General features: G+C 44.2%; 1 protein-coding gene across 2 annotated transcripts in view; it reads right to left on the bottom strand.

Annotated features, from left to right (window-relative positions):
• The window catches only part of FER (FER tyrosine kinase), a 373188-nt gene extending 347925 nt beyond the window's left edge, over window positions 1–25263 (bottom strand). The window contains exons 1-2 of one of the 2 annotated variants that reach the window (XM_090038357.1): window positions 25172–25219; window positions 8041–8161 (exon numbers count right to left, since the gene is read on the bottom strand). The gene's annotated coding sequence lies outside the window, so the exon portion shown is untranslated. Of the gene's footprint in view, window positions 1–8040; window positions 8162–25171 lie in introns of both variants that reach the window. The other variant, XM_090038358.1, reaches the window with a different exon arrangement.
• Between the last annotated feature and the right edge of the window lie 673 nt (window positions 25264–25936).

Genomic DNA, 25936 nt, shown 5'->3' with positions numbered 1-25936 from the left:
AAAAGAAGTCCCCTTTGTGCCACCATAAAAAAAGTTATGGCAGCACAAAGGCCAAGCAAACCACACCCCTTGTAGTGCCACTAATGCCGAAAAATTGTGGTCATGATAAAGGTGGCAATAGCTTTGCCACTTTTTGGGAGAACAGTATGGACAGCCCAGAACTGCTTGCACTCTCCAAATGCCTGGGTCTGATCCTGTGCACCCCAGGAATTCCCAGGACTGGGGCCCTTGTGACTCTGGAGGTAGCTTTCCTCTCCTAGAGAGAGGTGCCTCAGACAATCTCCAGGGCGTGCGTCTGCAAGCAGGAAGCCCTGGCTTTTCCCACTTAAAGAAACTTGCCCTGGGAAATCTAAGAGGTACATCTCTAAAAGCAGGGAATACATCACCTATTGTCCTACAGGATCACACCCCCTACCCAAAGTGGAAAAGCAGGAACTGTATGTTTCGTTCAGTGAAACAGATCAGCCGTGCTTAATTTGGCAACACCTGTTTATATTCTAAGTTCAGCTCCTTATTCCATCGCAAACTCCTGATACAAACGAAGGTAAAAAGCTCAGACTCTGCCCGTGCTTCTATAAAACGCAGTATATCTTTACCTACTTCACAGTGGCAACTGAGGGGACTATAAAAAGTACATAAGATATCTAGAACTTCTAAACTAAACGAGACAATGTTATTGCCAAACAAGAATTCTTGGTTGTTTTGTCCAACTCCTAGGGCATTTATACACGTGCAGGGGAGGACGGGGGAGCAGCACTTTATTTAAAGCAGCTCCAAGAGTTGCTCTAATTAAAGCGCCCAGAGTATCTTGTGTATCAGTGTCCCCATGCTTAAAAATGGCGGTGGGGGCCCCATACTTAAAAATGGCAGTGGGGGTGCTTTAACTAAAGCTCCTTGAACAAACTTTACATAGTTAAAAGCACTCCCACTGCCATTTTTAAATCCGGGGACCCCGATACATGAGACAGTAGAGTCTTCTGGAGCATGGTCATTACCACTCTCCAGTAGACTCGATTAATTGAGCCTGCTCTGACGTGCTGCAGCCTCACTGCTCATGCATAGGTGCCCTAATGACTTGACGACTTCCCTTTTCCACACTGTGATGCTTCCTCAAACAACAAACTCTTAGTCATTATTCAAACATCGAGCATAATCTCTGAGAAAATCAGTTCTCAGATGTTACCTCTTAGGGAATCAGTTTCCAGGAGGATAACGTAATTTAAACATAGTATTTTAAGATATAAACAATGTTAAATGTAGAAAAGTCAAACACTTAAAAATTAGAAAATACGATCTTACTTTGGACACTTCTGTGCATATGTAATGCCCAGTCTAATTACATGGTGGGAGAAACAGCACATTCTCAATCTGTACACAAAAAAGCATTCACTAAATTCAATGCGTATATGCACATGCAAGTATCATAGCTATTCTGTGGCTATATCAACCCTGCAACCCAAAAGTGTGACTGCAATCTGGGTAGACATATGTGAGTTCACTTTAAACTGGCTAGCCTGGGAATTAGTAAGAGTGAGCCCATGGCAGCTAAGAACTCAGCCCAAGTATTTATCCAAGAATACATGCAAGTTTTGCAGCCTGCGCTCCCAGGACAGCTAGACTGAAACCAATTAGGGTATTAAAGACGTTAGCTGCAATTACTCCTCTGGATTGCAGCACAGATGTACTCTATTGTGTGGCCTTCTCATTATTACTGCAAACCGCAAGACCTCTGCACCGAATACAGAGTTAATCAGTTTGCTGGCTTTTCTATGGTGCACATATCTTAAGAATGACCATGTGAGGAGAAGTACTGTAATATTAGATTGGGAGAACTCAGACACAGACATTAAATGTCAAAACTGCCAAAATATCAACTAACGTTGGGTGCCCAATATGAGACGCTTAGGAGTTGCTTTTTAGAGTGCTTAGCATTTATAGCTAGGAATTTTCCGAAATCACAGCACAAGTTTGCGGTGCAGTGGTGCCTTTAATCTTGCTTTCTGTCACACTCTCCCCATGACTACTGAGTGGGTCTACAGGCAAAAACTGCAGCATTAATTGCCTCTTGGCCACTAGTGCGGGGGTACAGCAAAATGAGCAGGATTGAAGGCACCGCTGCACAATGAACTTCTGCCGTGATTTAGGTAGTTCCCTATTTATAGCACATTACATGCTCACAGCAGACTCTCATTGGCCTCACTTACCACTCAGTGTTTCTGCAAGTTAACCCTAAGGCATCCCCAGCTGGGCAATCAGAAAATGAAATGGGAGCTACCACAATGGGATTTTTTTCATTTACAACTTCCCCTGCATCACACAGGGACACGATGACAAAAGGAGGGATACACATTTCTCCAGGGTGGCATTCAACTGCCTTTATCCATGAGACCATGGGTAAAATTAAAATGTCCTGCCTCATTCCCTTCTTCCTACTTCTCCAACAAATGAGATGATAATCCTAAAAAAAAATGGCCTCATTCATCATCTAACCGATAGAACCACAAACCACAGTCCCTTACACTGAAAGAAGCAAGGATTCTATGGAGAAAAAAGATAATATGTGATCATCAAGTTATGCACATGCATAAGGGAGATGAATTAAGGCTACATAAATAATCTTAATTCTGGATTTTCCCAATTTGTGAGTAATTAACTTCTATATCCTTAATATTCTTTTATCACAGAAGCAACAGTTCCAAACCATTTTTCCAAAGACCAATTTAAATTTCATCCTTGGGTGGCATGTTGATGTCTCATTTGGATCATCTGCACACCTAGGATCTTTAGATACAGAACAGACACTGGATCGTAAATGGACTAATAGAAGAAGGCTTCTGTGTAACATGGCTAATTTTGCCAGCAGATTTCATAGCTTTTTAAATAGACACAAAAGGAAACACTGCAATTCAGAGACTAGGACAACTCCAGATTCTGGAGAGGAGTGTTATGTAACAGTTAAAGATCCTTCTATCCTTAAACCACTGGTCTTAATATCACAATTGCCACTAGCATTTCCTCCCAAACCCCTAACACCGTGCCTCCCCCTTTTCTTTATCCTACCATCTGCTCCTAACCCTGTACCCCACTAAATTCTAACTTCCCTCCTTGGCTACTATCCCTGTTCCCTACTCCATGCTTGCTCTTGTCCTCCATACCCTTCCTGCTCCCCATTCACCAACTGTTTCTACCCCTGTCAAATCCTGGCCTTATTCTCCACCCCCGGCTCCTATCCTTCCCCAACCTCTTCCCTAGCTTCTGTATCTCCCATCTCCGTTCTTCTTCCACAACTCCAGCCTACATTCCCTTCCCTCGTTCCTACCTTCCCTCCACCCCAAGCCATGGCTCCTGACTCGTATATTCCTTTCGCTCTCTGTTCATGTGCTATCTTACCCTCCTTTTTCTATTTTCCCTCCTCTCCAGTTCCTATTCCTTCTCCTCCCTGAACTGATGTTTCTTTCACCCTAAGCTGGAATCTGTTATCCATTTCTCCCTCTGCTGAGCCACAATTTCTTCACTCATCTGCAGTCTAGCGCAAGCTGCCATGCTGCTTTCTCCTTCATTCCTCCACACCTCTCTAGGTAGGAATCATCACTACAGTGGTCCACTGTAGCCAAGAGAAAAAAGACTGCACAGAAGTTCTTCTCAGCAATGACACCACACCTGTATTGGAGCGAGCAGTTACAATATGGGTATACCACACACCATCTGATCAGTATACAGGAGCCACAGGAGATGAAGCACTTGCTGCTGAGAGAGTCATCAGAAAGTTTAATTGTCAAAATTCAAACAATGTGCTTCTGAGCATGGGAAAACTAAGAATTTTCAAAAGCCCATCTGGCAGATTATCATAAAGACAGCAAAAGAATATTCCAGATACCTGTGCACACTCCTTGCCAAGTTTCACTGTGGAAGCACAAGAAACTTCTCATAAAACATTTAGGTCTAAGAATTGTATTTTCTAATCAGATTCTTGGAAACAGCTGCACTTTTCCAACTCATTTTAGCCTCAAACACATGCCACCATGAAAAGCTTCTGCTCAGATAATTTAAGTCTGACAAAGATACAAGCAATTGAAAACCTCTTCTTATAATGGAAATCAGCTGACAGCTTTAAGCATTTAAAGCAATTTCCACCACCTGTGATTATTAAGCATAATTTTTTTTTTTTTATCTAGCATTGCATATAATCTTGTTTCATGAAATTTAAGACAGATATTCCCAAGAGGGCAATGTCCTGACACAATGCCTGCCCCCCTGCCACTTGTCTTCCCACTGCTTCCCTCCCCATCCCCACAGCAGTGAAGGGAGATGAATTGAAGACAACCACTAGATTCTTTACCTGGAAAATTGTAAGTAATTTACAATTATAGATTACTTCTAATTTTCCATGCATAGATTCAAATTTTGGGGGAATCATCTTAAAAGAAGTATTCACATAAATACAGCATTTAATAGCACAGGGAAATGTCTATGATCACATTGTTATTAGGGATATAGCGGCTGGCTATTGGATTGGCACAGATAAAAGGAGAAATGACATTATTGGCTATCAGCTTTCTTTGGTTTTTGTAGCTGATAAGGACAGCCGCATACCCGGAGCACCCTGGTAAGCACAGCTCAATCCCCATGCCCCACTGCTGAGCCAAACCTGCAGCAGACTACACGTCCTGGTGAGCAGCGGGAAGGGGCACTGGGAAGCAGTTATGGGGTGCCACACTCAGCAAAGGTACTGGTTACCAGCTCCCGCTACAATGCTGTGCATGCAGCAGAAGCCTGAACACTGGGCCTGCCACAGAGACATTGGGCTGCACGCACGCAGAGTAAGGCACCAGTGCAAAGGACATTCTGATCCGCCAGGCACTGGGCGCCTTTGCAAAAGTGGCTTTGCCCCAGCAACCAAAAGAGCGCAGCTATACAGGGCCCGCTGGTGCCGAGGCAGCGGCATGCTCTGGAACTCCAAATGTACCCAGCGACATGGTCTGCAAGAGGATCCACCCTACCCACCCAGGATAGCAGCACAAGCTATGCAGGAGTGGGGCTGCAAGTGCAAAGCATTTTAAAATCACTTGCATTATTACCAAAGATCTGTTAGCAGATCGGTATTGGCCAATATGGTTGGTTAATCATCAGCTACTAGTATCGACCAAGAAAATCTTTATTAGTGCACCCCTAGCTGCTGTTTTTCCAGGATGATTTCCCAAAAAAAGTTTCTAGACTAGTACTGAACTACCTTTGTCTTACAGGTTAATAACCTTGAAAAAGCAAGCCTTAATTTCAGGGGAGAAAAAAACAAACCTAGAAACAACAAAAATGCAATAAAAATGCCATTAGACACATGGAGATTAAATTCAAACTAAATTCCAGATACCTTGGTCTCATCACAGTTCAGAGAAATTAAACTGTGCTTTTGTAGCCAATGAGAAAAAGAACTATTAGGGGGGCTCTTTAGGACATAAAGAAACCACTAGATTGCCTTCAACTGTAATGCCTTCAATAAAGCTACTAAAACTATCCAACCCACTCTGCAATACCATATTTTCTCACACACCGCACACCCTGGATTTAATACGCATCTTGTTTTTGAAGGACAGCCTGAATGAAATAGAAGTTCTTATCGAGAAACCTGCTCCTGTGCCTGATACCAAACCACATGCCAGATGAGGCCCACAGGCAGACCCAGCAAGCCAGGTCTGGAACTGCTGCCATCTGAACTCTCCCCTGCTAACGGTTCTTGCTGTTTCACACTGTGGCAAGACACTGAGCACCTCTCTCATCCCAGAGTGGTGCCTTGGCAGCAGTTTGCCCAGGAGCCAGGAAGCAGGTAATAGGCCAGACCTGAGTGTCTGCCCCTGCTCTGAAAACCATGGTCTTCTCAACCTACAGCAGAGATTCTGGAGGAGGTGACCCAGGCTGAGGGGCATCTCTACTAGGAAACCTGCCCAGGGGCATAGAAGTAGCTGGCAGAACTCCCAAACCCAGCTCTCAGTACTACAGGGCACAACTGGTGTCTGCTCCATGGTAGAAAGCAAAGCAGTTCCCACCCATTCAGCAGGGCCAAGGTACTCACCAGCCCCACCAAGCAGCAAGCTCAGAGACAGCTCAACCCACAGGGATTCAGGCTGCAAGAGTTAACACTCTCTCTCCTCACCTCTGCCCATTCCCTGCAGCCTGGTTCTGGAGGTCTGCCCCAGCATGAGGGTCCACACCTACTGCATGAGGACTGCCCTGGATCTGGTGCACAACCCTAGGCTCCACACAGAGACATGTTATCCATTCCATAGGGTTCCCCCACAGGTCTGGAAATTTGGCAGCAGGGAAACCACAGCAATGTTAATTGCTCCTGCTGCTGGGAGCAGTGACAATTAATGCTGCCACCACTCCCCTGCAAATTTTCTGATATTTAATGCACACCCCAATTCCCACCAAAAACATATGGTGACTGTGTGACACATGAGCCCCCACTTGAACGGATTACAAAGAAATGTTCCTTATACAAAGGAAAATGGCTGCAGAGCTGAATTAGGCCAATTCCCCTTGCTAGAAATCACAGCAGAAGCTCAGTATTTTTTTCTATATCACTCTGTTGCTAAGCCCTAGGATAAAAAATAAAATAAAAATGAAACCATGATTCATTCATATACATCATGGTTCCTGGGACTCAACAGCTCTAACTTTTTGATCAGTGGAGCAAAGTGCTCAAAAGAAAAGAATAAAGTAAAAAACAGAAAGAAGCTAGACTCACAGATTTCAGCACAGGCTTATGGTAGCAGCAGAGTATCCCAATATACTGAAACATGCAAAATGAAGCAAATTTTCCACCAAATGTGTAAGTGACCATAAATGAGCAGTTGGCAACAATTTCTGCTGGCAAGTCTTAATGACTCAGCTCAGGTCCAGGACTTGCTGACTTTAGGACCTAACGCCCACCACTTTTCTCTGCTGCCCATCAGAGGCACAATACAGGCAAAGCTGCCCACCTCAATGACAAATGCCACAAAAGGCCCCCAGTTCTGCAAACAAAGCCATCGATCACCCACCTCTGCCATAAACTAGAGATGGAAATTCAGAATCAGAGCGAAGTAAAACCAAAGGAAGGAAGGAACAAATCTATACCCTATGAGCTAGGGAAAAGAATGGAAAAGGTTAGGATAAAAAGTATTTTTCTGCCTCAATGCACAAACTACAAAGAAATTTCAGAATTTTTTTTTCCAGTTAGAAATCACAGAGAGACAGCAAAAAGCCTACCTGACCTAGAATCCTAAAAAGCTGGACTGTAAGGGACCTCCAGAACTCATCTCATCTAGTACAATCCCTTATTAAGGACTGGGTCATTGGTGGTCTGACCTAATGGTTAGGCCACCAAGAGAAGGCAGAGGCGAGGGGCTGGGTCAGAGTTTGGGAACCAAATTAGCAGGTCTGGAGGGGAAATCCAGGGACAGAATCCAAAACACAGTCTAGAATCCAGGCTTGGGACAGAGGAGAAATCTGATGCTCAGTTACCAAGTCCAAGATAATCCATAGGCCAAAGCCTGAGAAGTGAGTCAAGAAAGCCAGAAAGCACAGGAGCCAATTGGCTTGCCAAAGCAGACCAGTGCCAGAACTGGTGACTGGTCCAAGAGTCTGCTGCCACAGCTGGTATTAAATCGATAGGCAATGATCCCAGCAGCGAATCCAGAAGCCAGTCAGTTAACTGGAAAAGAGCTTGTCAGCCAGAGACTCAAGGCAGGTGTGGCTGCCTAAGCAATTAACCCAGACTGAGCTGCCTGATTAGGGTCCCTGACACTCCCTGCCTGAGGCAGGATCAACCCCATCCAAACCATCCCACACAAATTCTTGTATAACCTATTACTAAAACTACAGAGTCAACCCTCTCACAGGGTACAAGGCACAGCACCCAGCTTGCCACAGGTAAAGCAGGGCACTTACTACTGTTGTTCCCCTGCTGCTGCAAGGATTGTTAAAATATGCTTGAGATGGAAGAAGAGGCCCATGACTCTTTCAAATCAGGCTCTCTAACAAAAAGTAAAAAAGTTCACATACCTTTTAAATGTTTTTGATCCACTAAGATCTTTACTGTACTCCCTTTTGCTCCAGCACTCAGATATGTTACTCTTTTCCACTTTGTTTTCCTTTAAACATCCTTTAGTCCTCTAGGAACTCTCTGTAAAAACAAAGTATACTTATTTTCTTATCTAAGTAAGAGTAACATTTGTGCTTTATAGTAGCTAATTTCTAGCAGACACACTGTAGTTTCAGACTATCTATCGAAGACATAAAACGAAGGGATTGAAGGAAACAAAAAGGAACACACATTTCTCTAGCAAGTAAGATCAATATTCTACCACTAATATACAGACTTTGCAGTGAAGAAAATAATTTTGGACCATATATTTATTTAAATAAAACAGCCGGTGGATTTTTTTTAAATTTCTTGGAATGAGAATGGCTTTATTTTCATTTTGGATGGCAGTAGGTACTGTCAACAGGAAAATAAATTCATTTACTACAGCGTACTTTACAAAAACATAGCTCTCAAAAAAAAAAAAAAAAAGATGAATGAACCAAGTTTAGCATAAGAGAAATTATGTTGTTGTTCTTATGTTCTTGTTCTAAAGCACAAGATGAACCAGTCCTTACTCCAACCTCAACAACGCAGAAAGGCTCCCTTCCTTTGCATTTTCCTGCTGGTTTTCTCTTACGGTAACTCATTAGCAACACCAAACATACTTTAGCCTAAATCTTATCCTCAAGACTGGGATTTATTTCCATAATGTCTTAGTTCCTTCAGATGAAAGAGAGAAAAGAAAAATCTATATCCTTTATTTCTGCTTTATTTCTAATGAGACTTATTTGGGATAACTCACCAGTAACTTCTGAATATTTATGCAGAACTTTAGTTGTTCAGAAAAAAACAACGTTCCTACACTGGGTCTAAGAATCTATGTAACCTGCTACCTTGTTACAGGCAGACCACCTACGTAGCAACCTTTTGTAACACTATAACATGTGTGTATATAGATTTGTATAATGCTTATGAACAGGGTAAAACAAGGAATTATTCTATTATGACTTGTCATAAATACGCAGTAAATGTTTTGAGTATTGTAGCAACATCATAATTACACCCAGAACTAAGATAAACATCTGGACTAGGATTTTCAAAGAAGCCAAAGCTTGTTAAGTATCCAACTGCAAAGCCCTCTTGGCAACTCCAATTGCTAGTTCAAGTTCAGGCAAAAGATCAGGGTCTCATTCATTAAGCACTGTACATACCATTGGTAGGACTCTAGAGTCTGGGTTACAACAAGGTGTTAAAACCAAATGATACAAACAAATGGCAGGAAGAGAAGGAGAGATAACAACATAAATGTTCTCGAGCCCTAACTGCTATCAGAGGTAGTGTTTTGTTGACACTGGGGCAGAGAAGAAACTTAAGAGGGAATAAGGAGGACATGATAGCAGTTTTGCGGATCATCTCAGGTGTTCTGTCTACCAATAAATAAAGGCACAGAAGTACCTTAAATAAAGAGAAAAGGCAAGCTATTTTCAAAGCTTACCTTTCAAAACATTCCTCATTTTATTATCCTGGAGTTATATCTATTCTATAGAAGTTGTGTCCTTTTACTTTTCTTTGCAAATTGTTTACAGCCATAATAAAGCAGCATGAAACTGAGCAAAAATATTTTCAATAAAAGAATAAAACCCACATCATTTCCAGTTCTAATCTAAACAATCTTTTTTTGCTGCTGGATTCTGGGGCTCTCATGCTTTGCAGTTGACATTAAGGCCTTGACCAGTAAGACTGACAAGATGAAAATGCAATAAAGACAAATACCAGATAGACAAGTCTGTGCTAAGACACAAAAGTTAACTCACAAGTAAAAACAACAACTCTGTGCCTGATGCAGTGAAAAAGGAAAAACCAGGTGAGAGGCAAAAAGGAGAATGATATGATCAAAGGGTGCATCCACACATGCAAGCATGTGCCTTGCAGCAGCTCAAACAGAAGGGGTGGAAATTTGAGCCACAGCTTTTTGCCTTGGCGCACATGCTCAGACATGCATTTTGTTGTGGAGCAAATTGTGCCACTTGGGGCAAAATAACCCTGCCTGGCTCCTCCCGGATCTGCAGCCAGGCTGCTAGAGCCTGGAGCCAGCACCTGTGCGGTCCCCAGCAGTATAAAAATCTGCCCTGTTTTTCTGGCCCCATCCATACAAAAAACTGCCCTGGTAAGCAGCTCAGGGCTACTCACTCTCAGGAGCTTCTGAGGCCTGGCCACTTGGTACCTAGGGACACTACCCCTTGTGCCAGCTAGACTGCTGCAGCAGCATTCCAAATCCATTTTCAAAAATACCCCAAAATCCATGTTATTCCACAATAAAAACTGTCACGTGGTATGTAGGTTTACACTAGGGAGAAAGTCTGAGTTTCTTATTATTTTAGCATAATCTCTTCTAAAATCATAGAAGGGCTCAGTTGTGTTGTAGGGTTCAGTTTATTGTAGGAATTTTTAGAGAGCAAAGCTTTGCCTGGTCCTGCCAGCTCTGGGGACTGTCTGTCGCCCAGCCAGGCCTGACCTTTGGTGGCAGACCCGGCGTGGCACATGGGGACCACATGCCAGCCCCAGCCGGGTCCTGGGGTCTCTCTGCTGCCCAGCTGGGCAGCAGGAGCAGCCCCAGGGCCAGCAGGACCCAGTGGGCACGGCACGCGGTCCCCACACAGCATGCTGGATCTGCCACCAAGGGCCTGGCTGGGTGACAGACAGTCCCCAAAGCCCGCAGGACCTGGCTGGGCCTGGCACATGGTCGTGTGCTGCGCCGGGTCCTGCCACCATGACCCAACCCGGCCAGGTGGTAGAGAGGTACAAATAGTGGTAGCACACTAACCCTAAACAGGGCATGTAAAAATGGCTGAAATTTTGGTTTCTACCTCATGAATGTGGACAGTGATGGCCACACAGCTTCCTTGCAAATTTCCTTTCCTGGTGTAGTGTCCTCTCTGCTGACTGCTATTTCAGTGACCTGCTGCGAAAAACTTTAGTTCTATTCAAAGTACCATTTACCTAATGCTTTACATTCCTACATCTATTCCACTAAACATGGGTATTTTCCACATTTTTCTCCTTGGCTTTCAAGTAAAAGGAAACACAAAGCATTGCTCTTGATTTGTTGCGTTTTATACAACCTACAGTGTACACTTTTTCATGACTTGTGCTAAAGCTCAAAAAGCCCCCACAAAACATGAGACTTCTCAAAGGAAGTGTCTATAACTGAAAACTCTTATACTGTTGTAAGAACCATCTTATCACCACAAAACACAATGCAGACTCTTCCGTAGCAAGAGTAAGTTCTGAAACATAAACAGATGTCACTGTAACCAGAAAAGAAGTCTTAAGAATGAAAACAAGACCAATACCAGAAGTTGCAGACTAAGTTGAGATAAAAAAAAAAAATTTCATAACACAAGAGCTGCATTTGAATGACTCCCTAGTTAGCTAGGCTCAGCTAGAATTCTACTATCAACTCTCCAAGCAACCAGATTTAGATAACTGGCAACAAGATAGAAATGGTGTCTTTACAACAAGAATGAATACCTGAAGAAACACAGGCTTTTTGTATTACAAATAACTCTTAGAAAAGGATGTTAAGCACTTTTGGCCCCTTTAAACTGAAGACCATACATCAGGTCAAAGAGCACTCTGTTTAGTTAACTGACTCACTACTTAACCAGTTTTCTTGTAGTTAGGTGTTCTTTGATGTACAATATTACACAGACCAGGAGAGATTTTTCTTTCCCATGATGAAAAGAACACCCTCGCTGGTGGCCAGGACACTAAAATCCTGTGTTGTTTGGTAATGGGGATCACTATAGCGTGTTGGGATACTCAGCGGACTTCTATCCATTGTGTTTGTTTGTTTTTTCTGGATAGGAAAAAATTGCCACTAATTGTCTGGGCCTCCTGGATCATCATTGGAGAGGAGAAGTGTACTAGGGACTTACACCTCCTTGAACACCACTTTCAGAGAACAAATCCAGCAGTTTAACAAATCTTAGTATCTGATGCACAGATGTGCCCAAGCTGATATTACAATGCATGAAGCCCATGAGAAGCTGAAATCAAAACAAACCTAACCACTTTTGCTCTGAACATCTGGTCAATTTGTTTAAACTTGTCAATGTTCTAAACTACCAGGAATACTCTTGCCTATCAAGTGTTATTTCTCCATCCTGAAGTCAGACCCTGTTGAGCACAGAGACTTCTAGTTCAAATTCACAGTTATGTTATGCACTTACAGATTCTTAAGAGCTTTACTTAACATTTCTCGACTTCCTGGAATGATGCTATCCACATGCCCATTAAAAGGCAAATATGAACCCTGCATTCATACCATTAACATGCAAGTTAATGATATGTTGCTGGTCTTTGGATTCTTATTTAGATCTGGTTACTCCCTCAAATAAAAGATAAGAATAAAGCGGAATTAATGCTTCATTTTGGAGGGTCAGGATTTCCTATTCTTTTGATCTGTAATCACTTAAAATAGATCATCTGAAGCTATGAGAAGGAAAATGGCTAAAATCACTTACATCCGAACTGCTTAACTTATGGACCTAGCATGTTCCTGCTCAGTTTCCAGTACTTTACTTTTGACAAGAAACACAATAGGCTCATCTACACATGCATTTAAGCACGACTAAATGTGATGCATATTGAGCGATTTTTGGCAGATCTCTACATGTGCAGGGACTTCGCACTAAAGTTAGTCCCAAGTCCCTGGAGCCCTGCCAAGTGTCCCTGTGGCCACTGGGGGAGGGGGGGGAGTTCCAGCCTCCAGCCACATGGCTGCTAGCACTGGGCACCCATGTTGAAACCTGAGCCAGCTGCCAACACATAGCAGCCATCTGGGAAACTCTAATCCCTGCCAGTCCCCTACCTGCATGCATGGTAGCTCCCTCCTTGCCCACCCTGCCTCCTTGCACCAGGGCTGCTCCAGCCCCTGCCAGCACTCCTCGCTCCAGCTGGCCCCAGTGCTGACCCTGCTTGCCCTCCCACACCCAGGCCCCAAGAGAGCCGCACACCCACCAGCAGGGATCAGGGCACTGGCTGTGGGAGGCCATGCCTGACCTCCTCCTCTGTACTCCCCACTCTAGCCCACCTGCCCCACCACTCACACATCCCCTTACCCCCTTCCCACCCACAGCACCACTCTCAGGACACACACGCTTGAAACATCCACCCCCATCTCTCCCCCTCAACAAAAAAAGCCCCTCTTGCTCCTCCCCCACAACCAACAGAGCTCCCCCACTACCCTCCCCATGTACCAACAATAAAATACCTGCTTACGAGGAGAAAACTATATACAAGGGGAAAACTATATACAATATTATGGGTCTTCAAGCCCAGAGTGAGGGACTGGGGGGAGGGGGGGCTAGGAGGCAGGGCCCCAGGGCAGATGCTCAGCACTCCAAGCCCTGGACGTTCCCTGGGGCTGAGCTCAGCTGGCCCCCTAGTGGCAGGGCAGACTTGGCACTAAATTTAGTGCTGGGTCGCATCTATGCACGCATTCATGCACATTAACTAACTGCACCTAAATTCAATGCCTGCTTCTCCAGGTATGAAATTTAGGCACAATTAGCCAAGTTGATGCGCATTAAGGGCACACATGTATATGCATGCCCATAGTGCATATTATTCCTCTCATGTAGACGCATCCAATGAGGAAGAAAAATGTTTTCCGTTTTTCTTGGTTCTTTGGCTTTTATGTTTAAACTAGAGGAGGGAAAGATGGGAAAAGGAGGAAAGAGACTTGGTGTCAAATTAAGATTTTTTCCTCATCTATAGAACTTTTTTACATTTTGTACCTGTGCCTTTTTTGTTTGAGAAGCTGAAGAAGCCACATCATCTAAATTAGTAAAGGGGAACATATACTTTAGGGAAAGAAAATAGAAAATGCTTTCCTTTGAAACATGAAATACTATGAACAAATTTCTAAATATAGCCAGTGCATTTTTCTATTACCAAAAATAGCCTTATAAATCATGGAAGCACAAAAACCTATACACATTTTTCAAAATAGGATTTAAAAAAGCATTCCAGACATGTTATTTAAATAGAGCTCTGGGAGAGACATTATTTAACAAATCTTAATAAAAATCAGACTGAAAGCATCATATTAGGGAGTATTATTAAAGCCAATATGTTTTGTTATCTATACTTTTTTGCTTCCTTTATTCAAGTCAAAACATAGTTTTACTTTATTATAGTCCATTTCTCTTACACTACATGCATGGGAAATTAAATATACAGGGCCTTATGTGTTTTTAAAAACCCATTTTTGTTATTTTTTAATACAAATATTTCTATTAAACACTCTGGTACAACTAGAAGGATGCCTAGAGAAATATCTAAAAGCATATTTTTTTCAAAAGTTATGTTTCATGCTGAACTTGACCTAAATTTAATCATCATCAAACATTATTATAACAAAAATCTGTAGTGCTGCCAAAGTTACACCAGATGTTGGCAGTAACAACAAGAGAGCATATCTCCCTCATGGAGTCAATGCTTTTTCTGCTAGCACTCAGCAGCCAAGAAAAGGAAACCATCTGACTCAAAAGTAAAATGGACAAGAAACCAGAACCATGGACTGACACTGAAGGAAGGCACAGGGCTACCCCATTCTTCTTTCCTCAGGTGGTCCTCCCAGCATCTTGTGGGAGGACCACCTGAGGAAAGATGCTGGGAGGACCATCAGGGGAAAGAAAAATGGGGCAGATGGCAGACTGATAGGGGTACAGTATGGCAGACAAGTTGGACTAAGCATAAAAAGAGACCAATTCCTGAGTCTTCTTATTCACTGTTGGTAAACACACAAAAACAAGAGACAAGCTGTCTCAAATTTCTCTAGCTCTAGTCTATATACAGTACAGGTGTCACTCATTTGGCACCACTCATCCAGCTCAGGGCTCCTCACCACAGCTGCCAAAGCCGCTGTGTGGGCACCAGCAGCCAAACCTCAACCCCCACCATTGCAGCTGCCGGGGCCACTACACTGACATGGTCGCTCTTACCTTTGTGCTGATGGAGGTTTAAATAACCAAAGGATTTAACACTGCTCTGTTGCCAATGACACAGAAACTCCCTTGCTACTGGAAGCTGCAAGAAGCCCCGCAGGAGGAATGAACCACTCCCACAGCCTGTGAGCCATATGTTTAACACCCCTGGTACACAGCAGTGGAAGTCAACCTTTTTCACAGGCATAGCACAAATTAAGCCCTGTGCCCTCCTCCAATGCCAGTCCAATTCCCTTCCCCAGCCTGATCTGCTGCTTTGCTTTCTACTCCCTGCCCAACCACTGATGTGCTTTTCTGCCCTGTCTGCAGCTGTGTTCCCTGCTCCCTCCCCAATCTGCTGTGCGCCATTCACAGAGGCTGCCAGTGCCACTTGCAGCATATGCCAGTCTGGCAGCCCTAGTACAGAGGATGACAATCTTCTAGTGCTCTCAGTTCCTCACTTAGTTCAAGCAGCAGATATCTGCATTCTAATTTAAAAATTTCCAATGCTGCAGATGAGGCATGTGGGTATCAATGATGTCACATTATGGAATTTTGTTTTTCCAGTTTCCTTTTTTAAAAACCTACAAAAGTAGATACAAAAAGGAGTTGGAAGAACACTAGGTAAGTTGCAAGAACAAGCATCTAATTTAAGAAATACTGAATCAAGGTTGCCTGTACAAAATTAATTAATCTCACTGGGGTACACTTTATAGCAGAGCTGTCCAACTTCTGCACGATACACAGACTGCAGATCCAGGGGCCAAACAGGCAGCCTGCTCTCTTGCTGCTTGGGAAACTGCACCTACTTTCTGGCTAAAGGTGCAGACTGAGCAGTCCAACCCCTTCACCACATAGGCAATGCAAGCTATGTGCATAGCTGCCCTTCTGCTCCCATCACCACCACACAGGCAACATGGCCCCCTTCCCCGCTCCAGTCCCAAAGGAGCAAGGGCAGGAAGCCAAAACCAGAGGAAGCAGAGGGAGTCCAGAGACTCTGGCTGCCACTGTATTAACAGCAGTCAAAGGAGCAATGGGGGGAGTACTGGTTGAGAAGAAGTCTGGGGACCATACAATTCCTCATGGGCCACATGTTGGACAAACAAGCAGGACCCAGATAATTAACCCCCCCTCCCTGACCAAGTACTCTGCCTATTGCACAGGATGGATCTGCTCTAGGAGTGAAAAAACACTGTGTAGTAAAATAACTGATGTCCACAGAAGCAAGTCCTACTGTAACTGCAGCAAACTTAGATGTATAGTAAATATGGTCGGGGACTGCAGGAAGAAAAACAACAGACTCATATTCTGAAGCAATCAAATGCTACCCTGAAGACTTGGAGTCTATCCCTGGCACCACCTGTGTCCCTATGTAATGCTAATCAAATCACTTAAACAAGTGGTCACTAATTGCATGTTCCTCATTTTCCGGGTGCCCAGTTTGTGACATTGGGATGTAATCCGAAAAACTGAAGAGGACTTACAGCTGCAACTGTAGAGAATAGGAACTGTGCTTTGAACAAATAAAGTTCCATCTATGCCAAGTACTCTGAAAACTCAAGTCTAAGTTATCCAATATAACAAACATTATCTTATTCTATAACTTGGTTTCCCACCTATAAAATATGAATACTACTACTCTCTCACTTCACAGGCATGTTGAAAAAAGAAAATATTTAACGAATATATACCAGGATGAAGAAAACCATGAAATAATATTCAGTCTTCAGTGAATAAGTCAGAGAAGCCCATGAAATACAGCATACAGCACATATAACATCAAGAATAAACAAAACAGCTACTCAAAGTGAGCACTGTCCAGCCTGTACACTATCCTGTGGAAAAATAGTATATGATCATGTAAAGACTGCATTGTAATACATATGCATAAAATGGGGATTTAACATTGCACAGGCAACCTTATTTCTGACTTTCCCCAACTACTGAGTTCTAACCAGTGGATGATATGATCTCTGCCATCACTATCATGTACTTCACTACATTTAGCACAACCGGTATCAATCTTAACAGCAGAATGAAATAGCAAGGATCACACAAGAATATTCTAAGGTACCAATACAAGGCAACAGTACAGGCTGGTATGCACAAAAGCAAATGCCCCCCATAATTAAGCTCTGAAAAGTTTAGATTAATACATTTCAAGGCCAAAAAGTATTATTACAATGCAATTCACAGATGCCAAAGATACAACCCATGGGCTGGATCTAGCCCATAGAAAGCCCCATAGGGCTAGAAATTTAGCAATGGGATGAGCAGTGGCAGCATTAACTGCCATGTCTCCTGTAGCTGTAGCAATTAACACGGTTGTTACATATCATACTGCCAAATTTCCAACCCCATGGGAAACCACACAGGCTGGATCTGGAACTCTGTTATCTGGTCCATGCAGCTGCCCACGGGGCCGAAAATTTGGTAGCAGGTGGAGCTGCTCCAACATGACTCCTGGTGCCACAGCAATTAACACTGTTGCCATCAATTTCCAGCCCCATGGGCAACTCTACAGGCCAGGCGACAGCCTTATGCTAAAGATCCACAAAGCATACAAAATGATATAAAAACCATCTTGGGAATTCTGTTTTAAACAACTTTTTAAGCATCCAGTTCAGCTACAGCATAGGCAGCAATACCTAAGTTGAAATATGGGGAAAACATCATTTTTGTAAATCACCAAGAAAGCACAAAGTTGGCTGGAAAACAATATCTTGCTCCAAAGAGGTGCTGTAAGCATCTCAGGTGCAGCTAAACCAAACTTTAATCCATGAATTAGCATAATCTAATAAAAAACAATAGTGTGCACTGCCTTCTTGAATTTGGTCTGATGAAAAGGAAACACAGTGCACGATGAAGCAACACAAGAAGGGAAAAAGATTATAAGATGGGGGAAAAAAACATGCCTATTACTCTGAGGAAAAATTAGAAAGAGTGAGGATCCTCTGGAAGCTCTCTTCAAAATCTTTTCTGTACATCATGCACTGCAACAGTTGCGTGACATTCAAAGAAAAAAAATTATCTTGAACTAAAGAAAAGCACCAAAGCTAATATCTTTAAGTTGTTAGTAACAGATCTATATCGTTAATATTAAGATTTTGCTCCTCAAAGTCAGAAAAAATGTAAAACAATTTTTTGTTAATACTAATGAATTTTTTGAAACAGAAACATTCCACAGCAACATTTTAGCATGCTACTGAAAAATTAATTTCTGTACATCAGAAACTTGTGATGTAGCATTTCCATTTACCGGTGCTATTTTTTAAATCCTCTTACTGCTTAGAAATACATCTTAAAACAACAAGATAACACAAAAGCTTTCTATTCTGATTTCAGATGGTAAATGCTGTCACAATTCTAACTTTCAAAATACATTTTGCCCCAATTAACAATCTCTCCATCTGTAAGAATAATGTAAGTACAACTTATTTTGTAAATAAATCTCTAATACAAGTATATCAAAACAGCTTTTATTTTAGTGTTAAATGTAAGTGTTCTTTGTTCTAAAGTGAAAAATATTGCATGTTCACTTTGAAGCAAAATAAACTCTGCAAGCTTTCTCCCCCTTCTGCTCCTCCTTCCCTAGTGAAAAGTATCCCCCTTTTCCTTCCCTAGACCCACTTCCCACACACTGGAAGACTCCTCCCTGTAAGCTGATGACCTCATGCAGCTTGCCTGCCTCCCTGTATGGAGCAGCTCTGGGCTTTAGGCCAGTTTCTCCCTGCCCCCATCCTGACTAGGCAACATACCTTACTTCATCCTGCTGGTTCCCTGCTAAAAAGTCAGAAACTGACAGCAAGTGGAAAAAGGCAATGTGGAGAGAATAAAGGAGTCTCTTAGCACAGAAGAAATGTACAGCCACTTGAGATTGACCACATGCAAGAGCCCCATTTCACACACCCCCAACAACCTCAAACTTGTAAGAAAACCTCTCGCCTCTTCTTGGTACAAAATATGAGCTGATGATAGAGAGGTACTAAGAAAAGTCTATAGAGTGTACAGAAGGGCAATTTCAAAACGAGTAAAGGTTCAGTAAAGTCTGTACTAACTACTTCCGTTGCAATTTGGTTATTTGGCTTTCTCTTGTCTACTTCACATTCATAGATTTCATAGACAATCAGGCTGGAAGGGACCCAGAGGATCATCAAGTCCAGCCCACTGCCCCAGGGGCAGGAAGTCAGCAGAGATCATACGTTACCAGCAAGATAAACATCCAAAAGCGTCTTGAAGGTGTTCAGAGTGAGTGCTTGAACCACCTCCAGCAGCAGTCTATTCCAAAACTTGGGGGCTCAGACAGCAAAGAAGGTCTTCCTTGTGTCCAGCCTGAAACCGCCGCAGAGATATCTGTGACCATTCAATCTTGTCATCCCTTGGGGCGCTCTGGTGAACGGACTTCAAAACTTCTCGCCCTGTATCTTTTATTAGATCAACTCAAATAGTTGGAAAAACTTTTCTTTGCCAGCTTTCAGATATAAATGCCCTTCGTCAGGCTGAAAAAGCATCTGCCTGATGAAGGGTATTTATACCCGAAAGCTGGCAAAGAAGATTTTTTCCAACTATTTTAGTTGGTCTAATAAAAGATACCACATTTACCCAAAGAAACTTGTCTGACTATGCTGTCGTGTCCGAGGATCGGTGTACCCTTGACCTGCGAGCCTGGGTCAGCACGACCGGCTGGACGCAGGTGGGGTAGGTAGTCGGGCAGGTGGGTAAGTGAGAGAAGTCAGGAAGTTTAACACATCTTGGTTATACAGAAAGTTTATTTTTACTTACACTACAGGAGATTGCAGCACAGGAAGAAAGTTGTGGTTGTGCGGTGTAGAAAGAGAAGTTGACCTATTCAGTTCAGCATGCAGATGTTTTCATTGCACAGATCACAAACTGCGTGGTGCACATTTTAAGCAAAGCATACAGGTAACTTTGATCTGAAGATTTTTGTGAGCTCTTGACGAGAACGAGCGAGCCGGCAGAACAAATACACCTGAAAACTTTTACCATAGGTGGGGAGAGGTCAGCAACTGGCCAAATCGCTGACTACGTCTCCTACGTATGCGCGGAGGTCTCCGCAGAAGGCGGAAATCTTTCCAAAATTATAGTTTACAGGGTAGCCTATTATAAACATGCCAGGCTTGAATAATTATAGGACTGCCAATCATGACTGTGAACAGACTCTGTGTGTTCTTAGGTTTCATGCGAGATTGACTGCGCATGTGTTTTACATTTAAGCTGGGGAGGAGGGTTGGATACAGAACTATAATGACGAAATATGTTATGTTAGCCTTTTGACCTTTTTGCCATCGGCATCCGAAACCAAAGATTTTTCTTTGACATATGCCTTTAGACCAACATGGCTACAACCTACACAGGAAACCCTCGCCATTCGCAGGGGATACATTCTAGGGATCCCTGAAAACAGGGAAATCCGTGAATACGTTCACGAACAGTGGTGGGAGCATGGTAGTGGCAAATGCAGAGCTCCCGCAGATGCCGCCAGCACTGTCGGCACTGCAGGGGTTGCGGGGGGTAGAAGCACGGTGACAGCGTGCAGGGAGAGCACGTGTGCACAGAGAGAGCGTGGGTTCGAATATTTGCGGTGCAAATATTTGAAACCACGAATGGTGAGGGTTTCCTGTACCCCTGTAATTTCTCATCCTTGTATTTCAGACTATGTACAATTTTACCTCCATCTCTATTCTCCTAACCTCCTGCAGAAATTCCACTTAGAACTATCTCCTACATCCTCCCCTAATGTTTTGAATTCCTCCTTATCTCCCTTTTCAACAAATTATTTTCTCTGCTTTCAAATCCTTCATTAAATTTCTGCTATAATGTAAACAATAAACAGAAGCAAAAAAAGATTTTGGGGTCTTAGCAGACCTCAGCATGAACCTGCAGTGTGATTCAGCTGTAAAAACAGAAAAGGCAGCATGAGGTTTCATCAACAGGAGCATTTAGGTGTAAGACACAGGAGATGAGAGCGCTGCTCTACTCAAAGCTGGTTAGGCTTTATCTAAAGTAGTGTGTTGTTTTGGCTCTGCATTTTAAAAAGGATGTAGAAAAGTTAGAGAGGATCCAGAGACTGGCAACAAAAAAAATTAAGGTTTGGGAAGGCAAGCCATATGAGGAGAAGCTGAAAGAAGAAGTCGGCATGGTCAGCTTGCAGAAAAGGCAATGAAGAGGGCAAATTACAGAAGTCTTCAGAAAAGGGAGAAACCTTTTCTCCACTGCTGCACAGAGCATGACACAGAGCACTGGCTTGAAATTGCAGCAAAGTAGGTTTAGACTGGACATCAGGAAAAACATTTTCACTGCTAAAATAGTGAAACAGTGTACAAGGCAGACTAGGGAGGTTGTGGACTCTCCATCATTGGGGGTTTTCAAGAAGAGGATGATGCATAAATATTGGTTAGGGATCTAGGAGTAGCAATGAAAAAAAAAGCTGCCCAGTCAAACTACCAATGTCACTTCTGCTATTCAAGTTCAAGTAAGATATTCTGACAGGGGAAGCAATAGGCAAGGAAACTAGAACTAACACAGAACTTGAATAAAGCCAGTCACTGCATTCTTCACAGGCTGTTAACTTCCACTCCTCATTCCTTCCTCCTTTTTAGAAGTAAATCATCTTTCCTTTTTACATGGGATTCTCTCTCACAATTTATCAGAAACTTCTGGTGCAACATTCCTTGTTGGGGTAACAAGGAACAATGGTCACAAACTGACAGAGCAGACTTAGGCTAGACATCAGGAAGAACTTCTTCACGGTAAGGGTGGCCAGAATTTGGAATGGGCTTCCAAGGGAGGTGGTGCTCTCACCTACCTTGAGGGTTTTTAAGAGAAGACTGGATAGGCATCTGGCTGGGGTGATCTGATCCCAGCACTCTTTCCTGCCCAGGGCAGGGGTTCTGACTCGATGATCTGCTGAGGTCCCTTTCGACCCTAGCATCTATGAACATAAGGCCATCAAAACATAGACAAAGAACCACCTATATTAATTGTCTAACAGGAATCGGAGACTAGGTAGATGGCCTGTGCACTGATGAAGCCTGCATTCTTTATTTTTCTATTTTAAAGAAAGATAACTTTCAAAATGTGCATCTACCTAGTCTTCTAAGCACTTGTGTTTTTTAAGTGTTCCCTTCACTCTCTACCCCCCCGCCACCTCTGCCTCTTTCCTTCCACTATTTCTTATGCTTTCTCCATCATTTTAGATGGTAAATTCAGGGCAGAACCTTGATTTCTGAAGTTTATATAGCATGTTTTCACATCAGCACCTTAATTTCTGATTGGGATTTTGACACTAGCATACTAGAAATAAAAAGAAGAGGTCAGTTCAAACTACTGATTAGTTCTGGAAACTCTGGCTTCACAAGAAGCAATTTATAATAATTTATACAATATTAGGTTATATTTAAATTAATCTAACTGGCAGGGCTTGGGAGGTTTTGTGCTGACTTCAGTAGTCCTGCCTGCCTGTACTATAATAATTCTTGAACATCACACATGATCAATTCCAAAATTTTAAGCCATGTTCTAGAAAGCACAACCCTACTAAGTTTGGCAAATGACACTGAAAGGGGGAAAGCATGGAGCCTGCCATCTACTTCGTACAGCCACCTCTGCAATTATCTGTGGACCTGGCTGATGGTACACATTAACTTTGTCCAGTATAACACCCAATTATGCTGTCCTTTGTCTCAAAGTTCAAGATTTTGATGCCTTTAAACTTTTCTCTAACAAGAATGAGAGAGGGGCATGCACACAACCCATTGTATGTGGAAGAATAGAGCACAGGGCACACAAAACTATGCAGTGAAAGGTGCTGGGGGGAAAAACATTGCTGAAATACAAGGTGTGGGAAGGTAACAGGCTTCAGCTGAAGAATAGGAAGAATGTAAAGACCTACACAGGAAGCACATTTGATTGACAGAAACCTTCAAACCCTAGTGCTGTTAGTCCCCTTCCAAATGCTTCACTGCTGAACCTATACATAGATTTGCTATTTTAGTTCCAAAAAAATGTCTTCATAAAAGCTCAATGCTTTCAGTTTTGCATTCTAGCAATATCATCTAATCCTCTGTTCATTACTGTATTTCCAAATTCTTACACTACACGGAGAAAAAGGAAGAATTTGCAAAAATGCAGATGTTCTAAGCTATGCTTACCATTCACTATTTTAACCCACCTTCCCACCCCTTTGTTTATCACCATTTGCTTTAAGTATAAATCATTGAAGCCAGGGACCCAATTCATTTTTAAAACCATTACATACTAGAGGTGCACCAACACATCTGTTGCCTATTGGACCAGCATCAATAACAGGGAAATTTACATTATTGGCTACTGGCTTTTTTAGCCATTGTAGCCAATAATGTTCTGCAATAATTATGCCTTTAGGCCGAGCCCTCCGAATGCCTGGGTTCCCTCCCACCGGTGGGGCCAGGGCCCTCAGACACCTGGGCTCCCTCCTGCAAGCTGGGGTGACCCCAGATATACCCCCAACCCCTCACCCCCAGCAGGCCAGGCTAGGCTGGAGCAGAGAGGCCGCTGTGGTGTCCCAGGCATTGTGGACTAGGGCAGGCACTGTAAAAGGCACTGAATGCCACAAATGTGTCTGGGTTGGGAGGAACAGGCAGAACTGAGCTGCCAAGCCTAGCTCAGTGTGACTCAACCCACAGTTAATATCTGTTGTTGGATCAATATCAGCTGATACAGCTGATTAATAATGGGCTATCAGTATTGGTCATGAAAATCTTTATCAGTGCACCCCTACTACATACACTTTCATCAGTCTCTGGAAGGCATACCTTTATTTCTCATTAAAAGTCCATGAATATTTTTAATTCAAACATTTATTCACTGTTTAAATCGATGTCCATTGGTAGTTAAAAAGAGCATCTGCTTAACTTACTCTGACTCTCATTAAAACAGAAAGGAGTGGTACACTTAGCTGTGTTATGCTGCAGTAAGGTAGAGAGCAGGGCATGGGGCACCTCAGAAAACTACCTTGTCCAGAAGCATGTGAGCTTATGCATTTCTGAAAGAGCTAGTCTGTAGGATGCCACCTGCTCTGCTTTCTGTCATACGGAAAGAGTTCCTCATTTGTTCATGCTTAAGTGTAACATCAGAAAATGCCTAGAAGACTTGGGGTCAATATGTTCTGCCAAGAGGACAAAGTGAAGAGATGGATCCACCAGAACAAACCCAACTGTTTGTGTAACGGCCAGACTGTGCAAACGGAATAAAGATCCAGACTATTTGCTTATGATGACAACAAAAATAAAGACACCAACATCCCTTGGACCCGTGTCCTGAACCTTCCTCATTTTCGGTCTCAAACTCCTCATGGAACAAGGCAAAACAGGAAAGCACCGACTCCTACAAAGTCAGACCTTGAGGCATCCCTAGCTTAGAGCACCAGGGCATCCACCGCAGGCTAGGCTGCATCACAGGGAAACACTAAAAGCCCCCCATGAAAAGGGGCAGCCAGTGGAAATGGAACAACCAAATTCAGGATTAATAAAAAGACAACAGGGAAGGGAGCAAGGGCCACAGGTCTGTACCAAGGGGCGTGGAAGGATTCGCCGGGCAGCCTGACGGAGCTGGCGGGCACCCCCACGGAAGCTTTGGCTGGAGGAAAGAGAAGAATCGACAGGAAAACAGCACCGCACTGGCCGGGGACGGGTGATGGGCAGCTTGGCCAGAGCGGGGGGGGAGGCCTCGGGGCGGGCCCAGGTCAACCAGACCCGGCTCCTCAGCTGCTGCCCAGCCCAGACCCGCAGCGCTCGGCACCTGCCAGGCCACACAGGCAGGGGCTGCGGCGGCTCCCCAACTTAGCCCTGCTCCTCGGCGGGGCGGGGGCCCCTGACCGCACCTGAGCTGGGGGGCCGCGCGCGGCAGCCGGCCCGGTCCCGCCGGCCGGGAGCGGCGGCGCCAGGTCCCGCCGCGGGAGCCGCCCCCTACCCGCGGGGCCTACCCGCCCGGCCAGGCTAACGGGGGGAAGGGCGCGGCCGGGGCAACGGACCCCGCTCGCGCCTCCGGCACCGGCACCCGGGAGAGCGAGCGGCCGGGCGGCGCGCGAGCGCGTCCAAGGCGCGCGGCACCTTCCTACCTGACAAGCCGAGCGCCTCCGCTGCAACCGAGCGTCACGGCCCCCCCAGCATCACGTGAGCGCCCCCACAGCCAATCCGCGCCGGCCCCTCGATCCCTGGCGGCCAATCCGCGCCGGCTCCGGCCCTCTCGTGACGTTTGCCAGGCAGCGACCAATGGGGAGAGAGGAAGGAACTGTTGGTCCCACCCTCGGGCCGGAGGGCAGCGAGGCGATTGGCCGGCGAGGTCAAGGGGCGGGGCGGTTGGGTGGCTGTCATGTCAGGGTGTAGTTGGAGGTAGGGGGGTATTAAGCCACTTCCCGCAGCTCGGGGGAGGGGCTCTCGGGCTGTGAGGGGGCTGCAGACCGGGACTGAGGCGCTGCCGGGTTGGACACAGGATCTTGCTGTTTTATGCCCACCCGTTTCTGACGTCAGTTCCGCACTGGAGGAGTCCCGGGGTGGGTGGTGGAGTCGGTCTGCGAGGGCCGCCGGCCCCGGGCACTCAGGGTGGGGTTACAGCCCTGCACGCTTTCTGCTACTCAGCCTCTGCGTTGGCGGCGTTGCCAGGTCTTAAATACGAAATTCTCATATTGGAAGCTCAAATGATCGAATTATGTGAAAAACTATCACACACAGGAAAAAAGAAGTATGCAAATAAGCCTTATGTTCTTTATGATGTTCACTGTCAACCTCCTGCGAGTGAGACCCAGGGTTATCCAAGTTGAAGCATTGCTTGATTTAGAGGCAGGCTGTCATAAGGCCACGCTGAAAGCGAGCTTCTCAGCCTC

Source organism: Crocodylus siamensis, chromosome 3 (assembly GCF_052110815.1).
Source record: "Crocodylus siamensis isolate JL-2025a chromosome 3, ASM5211081v1, whole genome shotgun sequence".
NCBI lineage: Eukaryota > Metazoa > Chordata > Crocodylia > Crocodylidae > Crocodylus > Crocodylus siamensis.
This window is presented reverse-complemented; position numbering and strand designations above follow the sequence as displayed.